We start from the raw sequence: 7500 nt of genomic DNA, 5'->3' as shown, positions 1-7500 counted from the left end.
GGGAAGGGGAGGGGTGGTGTGGTGTGGTGTGGTGTGTGTTGAGGCGGGGGGGGAGGGGAATTTTTGAGGGGGGGGAGGGGTGGTGTGGTGTGTGTTGAGGGGGGGGGGGGAAATTTTGGGGGGGGGAGGGGTGGTGTGGGGTGGTTTGTGTTGAGGGGGGGGGAGGGGTGGTGTGGCGTGGTGTGTGTTGAGGGGGGGGGGCAATTTTTTTTGGGGGGGGGGGCGAAATTTGGAGGGGGGGGAGGGGTGGTGTGGTGTGGTGTGTGTTGAGGGGGGGGGCGAATTTTTGAGGGGGGGGGGGGGGGGAGGGGTGGTGTGGTGTGGTGTGTGTTAATGGGTGGGAGGGGTAGGTGTGTGTGTTAAGGGGAGGGGAGCACGTCGCGTCATCTCATGTCATGGGGCCGGGGGGGGGGGGGGAGGGCGGCGTGGCGACATGGTGTGGTGTGTGTTGGGGGGGGGGGGCATCGCGGTGGGTGGGTGTGTGTGTTAAGGGGAGGGGGGTGAGGTGGGGTGGTGTGTGATGATGGGGGGGACGAATTTTGGAGAGGGGGGGAGGGGTGGTGTGGTGTGGTGTGTGTTGAGGGGGGGGGCGGGGAGGGCCGAATTTTTGAGGGGGCGGGGAGGTGTGGGGTGGTTTGTGTTGAGGGGGGGGCCCGAATTTTGGAGGGGGGGAGGGGTGGTGTGGTGTGGTGTGTGTTGAGGGGGGGCGGTGGAAATTTTGAGGGGGGGGAGGGGTGGTGTGGTGTGTTGAGGGCGGGGTGGGGGGCGGTGGAATTTTTGAGAGGGGGGGGAGGGGGTGTGTGGTGTGGTGTGTGTTGAGGGGGGGGGAGGGGTGGGGTGGTGTATGTTGAGGGGGAGGGGGCGAATTTTTGGGGGGGTGAGGGGTGGTGTGGTGTGGTGTGTGTTGAGGGGGGGGGGGAGGGGTGGTGTGGTGTGGTGTGTGTTGAGGGGGGGGGCAAATTTTTGGGGGGGGAGGGGTGGTGTGGGTTGGTGTGTGTTGGGGGGCGGCCCGAATTTTGGAGGGGGTGGGGGAGGGGTGTGTGGTGTGGTGTGTGTTGAGGGAAGGGGGACCGAATTTCTGAGGGGGGGGGGAGGGGTGGTGTGGTGTGGTGTGTTGAGGGGGGGGGTGGGGGGCGGTGGAATTTTTGAGGGGGGGGGAGGGGTGGTGTGGTGTGGTGTGTGTTGAGGGGGGGGGGAGGGGTGGGGTGGTGTGTGTCGAGGGGGGGGCAAATTTTTTTGGGGGGGGGGAGGGGTGGTGTGTGTTGGGGGGGGGAGGGGTGGTGTGGTGTGGTGTGGTGTGTGTTGAGGGGGGGGAGGGGTAGGGGGAGGGGTGGGGTGGTGTGTGTTGAGGGGGGGGTAGGGGTGGTGTGGTATGGTGTGTGTTTAGGGGAGGGGGGCCAAATTTTTTAGGGGGGGTGGGGTTGTGTGTGTTGGGGGGGGGGAGGGGTGCGGTGGTGTGTGTTGACGGGGGGGGGAGGGGGGGAGGGGTGGTGTGGTGTGGTGTGTGTTGAGGGGGGGAGGGGTGGGGGGCGGTGGAATTTTTTGGGGGGGGAGGGGTAGGGTGGTGTGTATTGAGGGGGGGGACGAATTTTTGGGGGGGGGAGGGGTGGTGTGGGGTGGTTTGTGTTGGGGGGGGGGGCGAATTTTGGAGGGGGGGAGGGGTGGTGTGGTGTGGTGTGGTGTGTGTTGAGGGGGTGGGCGCCGAATTTTTTAGGGGGGGGTGGTGTGTGTTGGGGGGGGGGATTTTTGGGGGGGGAGGCATCGCGGTGGGGGGGGGGAGGGGTGGTGTGGTGTGGTGTGTGTTGGGGGGAGGCATCGCGGTGGGTGGGTGGGTGTGTGTGTTAAGGGGAGGGGGGCACGTCGCGTCGTGTCTTGTCACCCCCCCATGACATCCCCACCCCACCCCCCACCCATGACACGACACGACGCGACGCGTCCCCCCCTCCCCGCCCCCCCATGACATGACACGACGCGACGTGCCACCCTCCCCTTAACACACACACCCACCCACCGCAATGCCCCCCCCCCCCCAACACACACCACACCATGTCGCAACGCCCCCTCCCCCCCCCCCCCCCCCCCCCCGCGCCCCATGAGATGACAAGACGCGACGTGCTCCCCTCCCCTTAACACACCCACCCACCCACCATGACGCCCCCTCAAAAATTCTGCCCCCCTCCCCCCCCCCCAACACACACCACACCACACCACCCCTACCCCCCCTCCAAAATTCTCCCCCCCCCCTCAACACACACCACACCACCCCTCCCCCCCCTCAAAAATTCGGCCCCTCTCAACACACACCACCTGTAAGGGCTTTGTAGCTATACCATGCCGTTGCTACCGGTTGCACCTATATAGGGAGTAGTAGTGACTGAAAGCCCTGCCTTGTTTCCACTCTACCTGTGATTCCCTATACCCAGTGGTGAACCCTCTTATGTGCGGCGTCACGAGGGTGTAGTCCTGGGATGTGTCTATGTTGTCCCACTTTTGGATTGAATAATACAAGAGTATACCTTGAACTCATATCGTGTTACCTTTTTGTGCCGTGTTGAGTGCGTAACGAGTGCAGGTTTATCACACTTGGTATCAGAGCAACTCTTGCTCGGAGTGAAGAGGTGCTCACGGAAGCAGGAGGAAAGATCCAGTGCCCCGAAGAGATCGAAGTCGTAACGACCCACAGCGCGACGCCCCACGTCGTGTCGCCCCACGTCGCGACGCCCCGCGTCGTAACGCCCCACATCGCGTCGACCCACGTCGCGTCGCCCCACGTCGCGACGTCCCACGTCGCGACGCCCCCCCGACGCGTCGCCCCGGCGTGACGCCCCAACCTCAATGTCCCACCGTCTGAAGACGTGACGCGGCTTCCCCGCGGCACGACCCACACCACCACCAGCAAAACGCGGCTTCCCCGCATCGACACCACCACCAACCACATGGAGGAAGAAAGGGAGAACGTCACCCTCCCGACATTAGAGGAGAGGAAGAAGAGTAGGGGACAAGAATGGAGAGTGGCCCAAGAGGAGAAGGTGGCCGGACTAGAAAGACAAATAGATGGTATGTCAGGCATGCTAGAGTCAATATGGAGGAACATGCAGATGAAAGAGGAAGAGGAAGAAAGGAGAAAGAAACTAGAAGTAGAGCAGGGCTATAGAGAATGGGTGAGTCAACAACAAGAAGAGGAGAGGAGACACCGAATGCAAGAGGAGATGGATAGAACAGGTAGAGAGGAATCATCTAGGAGGGCGCAAGATACAAGGAAGGAGAAGGAGAAAGTAGTAGAATTAGGAAGCAAAAAGAAAGACAAGAAGAAGGAGAAGAAGCACCATCGCAAAGAAGAGGAAGATAGCAGTAGTTCAGAAGATGACTATGGAAAATTCAAGATGCCCCAACCCGCCAAGTACAAGGGAGAGAGAGATGGATTGGTTCTAAAGAAATGGATCGCAGAAGTGGATAGGTACTTAAAGTATTCAAGAATCACCGAAGACAAGAAGGCGGAAGTGGCAGCCATTTACTTGGAGGAGGACGCTGCCAGTTGGTACCTGTTAGAACAGGAGCAGGGCCACACAATCTGTTCATGGGAAGAACTCCAGGAAGAACTGAGGGACTACTTTGTTCCAAAGCTGGAGAAATTCAAAGTAAGAGATGAATGGAGGAACCTCAAGAAAGCACAGGGGAAGATGAAAGAGTATGTCAGCAAATATAGGCAAATCATGCTGCAGCTACCAAACATGGATACCGACACTAAGCTACATGGATTTTTGTTTGGAATGCAAGAATGGGCTAGAAGAGATGTGGAGAGGCAGGAGCCAACAAGCTTAGCAGAAGCCATGAGAATGGCCGAACGACTGGTGGACCTGGAAGGCAGAAGAACAGCGCAAGGAAACCAAAACAGGTTCAACAACAACTTTAACAACACCTTCAACAACAGCAGCTCCTGGAACCAAAGGCCCAATACTCCTAGAGGGGCATTCACAGATACGAGGAGTCAAAACACCACTAACACCACGACCGTATCCCAAACAGCATTAGTACCAAGAGGAGCAGCAGGGAGATGGGGAAACAATCACTACAGGCCAACCCCCAGCACATCATATGGACCCGCAGGATCAAACACATCATGGTGGAGACCCCCAGGCCCTTCCACTGGCATCAGATGCTTCAAATGCGGGGGTCCACACTACCAAAACAGATGCCCAATAGAAGACACAGCTTCATCGAGTGGATCAAGGGTGAATGCAGCTTGTGCATATGGAGGAGAAGAACCACAACCACCACGTATCCAGGAAATTCCAAATGGGAGTGAAGAGAGCATGGACCACCCAAGGGTAGGGTCAGTTAGTGCCCGACCCCAATGCATGGCAGCTAGAGTAGCAGCAGTCCACCATCTATACATCAAAGGTCGAATGGGCGAAGGAAACCAACCTATCATGGTGGACACAGGAGCAACCCACAACTTCATGACACCATAGTGTGCAGCAAAGCATGGATTGAAACTATCCAAAGCCCCAGAAGGGTTAACAGTAACATTTGCACAAGGAGAAGCCAAGGAGGTAAAACAAGTCTTTGCAGTCCAAGTGGAAGCCGACAAGTGGAAAGCGAAACTCAACTTCTTAGTAATCCCCATGGATGATTTTGAAGTGATACTAAGCTTAGAATTCTATGACAAGTATGTCATTGCAATGTTCGGTAAGGGTGTGAATGAAATGATGCTAGATATGCAAGGAGAAGGCGTCAGAGTACCCTGTGAAAGAATGCAGCTACCTGGTAGGACCCCAATCAAGGTGCAAATGAAGGAGAACAAGCCAGGAGTATCATGCCAAACAGTAAAACCAGCTGCAAACCAACCAAAGGGCCAGACCCAAAAAGCACCGGTCCAAGGGACCGTCATCAGGCCACGTATCATGACATGCAGTGCAAAGCAAGTCGAGAAATCAGTCAAACAAGGAGATATGGTCTACCTGTGTATGATCCGACCAATAGAAGAAGAAGAAGATGGCAAGAAACTGAAACAACAGAAGAGGAACACAGAAGTGGCAGAAATACTTGAAGAATTCAAAGATGTAATGCCAGCCGAATTACCCAAGGGCCTGCCACCCAGTCGAGATGTGGATCACAAGATCGAGTTGATTCCAGGGTCTTCTCCACTGGCCCGAGCTCCCTATCGCATGAACCACATTGAGCTCATGGAATTGAAGAAGCAACTACATGAACTAGAAGAACAAGGATTCATCCGCCCTAGCAAATCCCCCTTTGGTGCTCCAGTGTTGTTTGTAAAGAAGAAGGATGGGGGACTTAGACTCTGTGTGGATTATAGGGCTCTTAACAAAATCACCATAAAGAACAAATACCCTATGCCCCTAGTGGAAGATCTCTTAGATAGACTGCATGGGGCCAAACACTTTAGTCGGATTGACCTTAGATCAGGATACCACCAAATCCGCATAGCTGAAGAAGATATCCCAAAAACAGCCTTCCGCACTCGATCTGGTAGTTTTGAGTGGCTAGTATTAGGGTTCGGCCTAAGCAATGGGCCAGGCACATTTTGTGGCCTCATGGATGGAATTTTTAGACCGGAGATAGATATCTTTGTCATTATCTACATAGATGACCTCCTAGTCTACAGCAAGACCTTAGAAGAGCACAAGCAACACTTACGCCAAGTCTTTGAGAAGCTGAGGCAACATCAGTTATACGCCAAGCCGGAAAAATGTGAATTTACAGTGAAAGAATTGGAGTTCCTAGGCTTTATTGTAGGAGCAGATGGAATCAAAGTGGACCCTAAGAAAGTGGAAGCTGTCCAAAAATGGCCTGTACTGAAGACTGTAAGAGAAGTACGGGAATTCCTAGGCTTCACAGTATTTTGTCGAAGATTCATCAAAGATTACAGCCTCATCACTGCCCCCCTCTCCCACCTCACCAAAGACGACCACTCATTTACATGGGGAAAGGCGCAACAGGAAGCCTTTGAGCAGATGAAGAAGTGCATGAGCCAAACTCCCGTCCTAAGGGTACCAAACTTCACCAAACCCTTTGAAATCTCTACAGATGCATCTCACTATGGCATAGGGGGTGTACTGGTCCAAGAGGGGCACCCCATTGCATATGAGTCAAAGAAATTTACGGATGCTGAAACAAGGTGGAGCACACATGAGAAGGAAATGTTGGCAGTCATCCACTACCTTAGAAAATGGAAGCACTATGTTCAAGACAAGCATACAATAGTCTTCATCGACAACATCTCCCTCAAATACTTCCAATCCCAACCCAAATTATCAGCAAAGCAAGCCCGTTGGCTAAACTTCCTAGCCGAATTTGACCTGGAAATTAAGCACAAACCCGGCTCTACTAACAAAATAGCCGATGCCTTGAGCCGGAAAGCTGACCTGAAAGCTGTCAGTGTGGTCAGCAGCAACTTCATAGAACTTGTCAAAGAGGCACTAGAACAAGATCAAGACATGCACAAGATAATCAAAGATGTGGAAGCAGAGAAGACCCCCCATGGAATGTACACTTTAGAAGAGGGCACTCTATTTTTAGGCAAAAGATTATATATCCCCAACAATGTGGAATTAAAGAAACTCATCCTACATGAGATACATGACGGCAAGATTGGAGGCCACAAAGGGCAAAGCAAAACCTTGGAGGCCCTTAGGAAGCAGTTCTTTTGGCCGAACATGAAGGAAGAAGTGATAGACTACATCAAAACTTGCCCCACTTGCCAATTGGTCAAAGCACCCAGATCAAGACCAGCCGGACTACTACAACCATTACCAGTACCTAACCACCCATGGGATGTCATCAGCATGGACTTCATTGTGGAGCTACCGGAATCCCATGGGTACACAATCATCTTTGTAGTCGTGGACTATTTTTCCAAACAGGCCCACTTCATCCCGGCCAAACCACCACTGAATGCCAAGGAGGTAGCACGCCTCTTCTTCACACATGTATTCAAATTGCACGGATTACCACTGGCCATTGTATCAGACAGAGATGGAAGATTTATGAGCGACATGTGGAAAGAACTCTTCAAGACTCTGGAAACCCAACTGAGATTCTCATCATCCTTCCACCCGGAGACAGATGGACAGACAGAACGAGTCAACCAAGGCATCGAAGATTACCTCCGCAGCTATGCTAGAGTGGATCAGAAAGATTGGGCCTTGTACCTGGATGTCTTGGAATTTCACTATAATAGCTCCATCCACTCGGCTACAGGGTACACCCCCTTTGAGTTAGCTACAGGAAAAGAAGTCATCACACCACTGGCCTTAGCATCCGGAGCGGCCAAAGCGGAGGATCAAGATGCAGAAGAATTCCTGAAGAAATGGAGAGATCGCAATGCAGCAGCTAAGCAAAGTCTCGAGCAGAGCAAGATAACAATGACAGAGCAAGCAAACAAGAAGAGAAAGGCTGTACTATTCGCCAAAGGAGACATGGTCCTAGTGAGCTCTAAGAATATGTCCCTTCCCAAAAACATGACCCCAAAGTTCAATC

The sequence above is a fragment of the Lygodium microphyllum genome, chromosome 27, assembly GCF_053477565.2.
Source record: "Lygodium microphyllum isolate KBCC chromosome 27, Lygodium_microphyllum_v1.1.10, whole genome shotgun sequence".
In the NCBI taxonomy this organism is placed as follows: Eukaryota; Viridiplantae; Streptophyta; class Polypodiopsida; order Schizaeales; family Lygodiaceae; genus Lygodium; species Lygodium microphyllum.
This window is presented reverse-complemented; position numbering follows the sequence as displayed.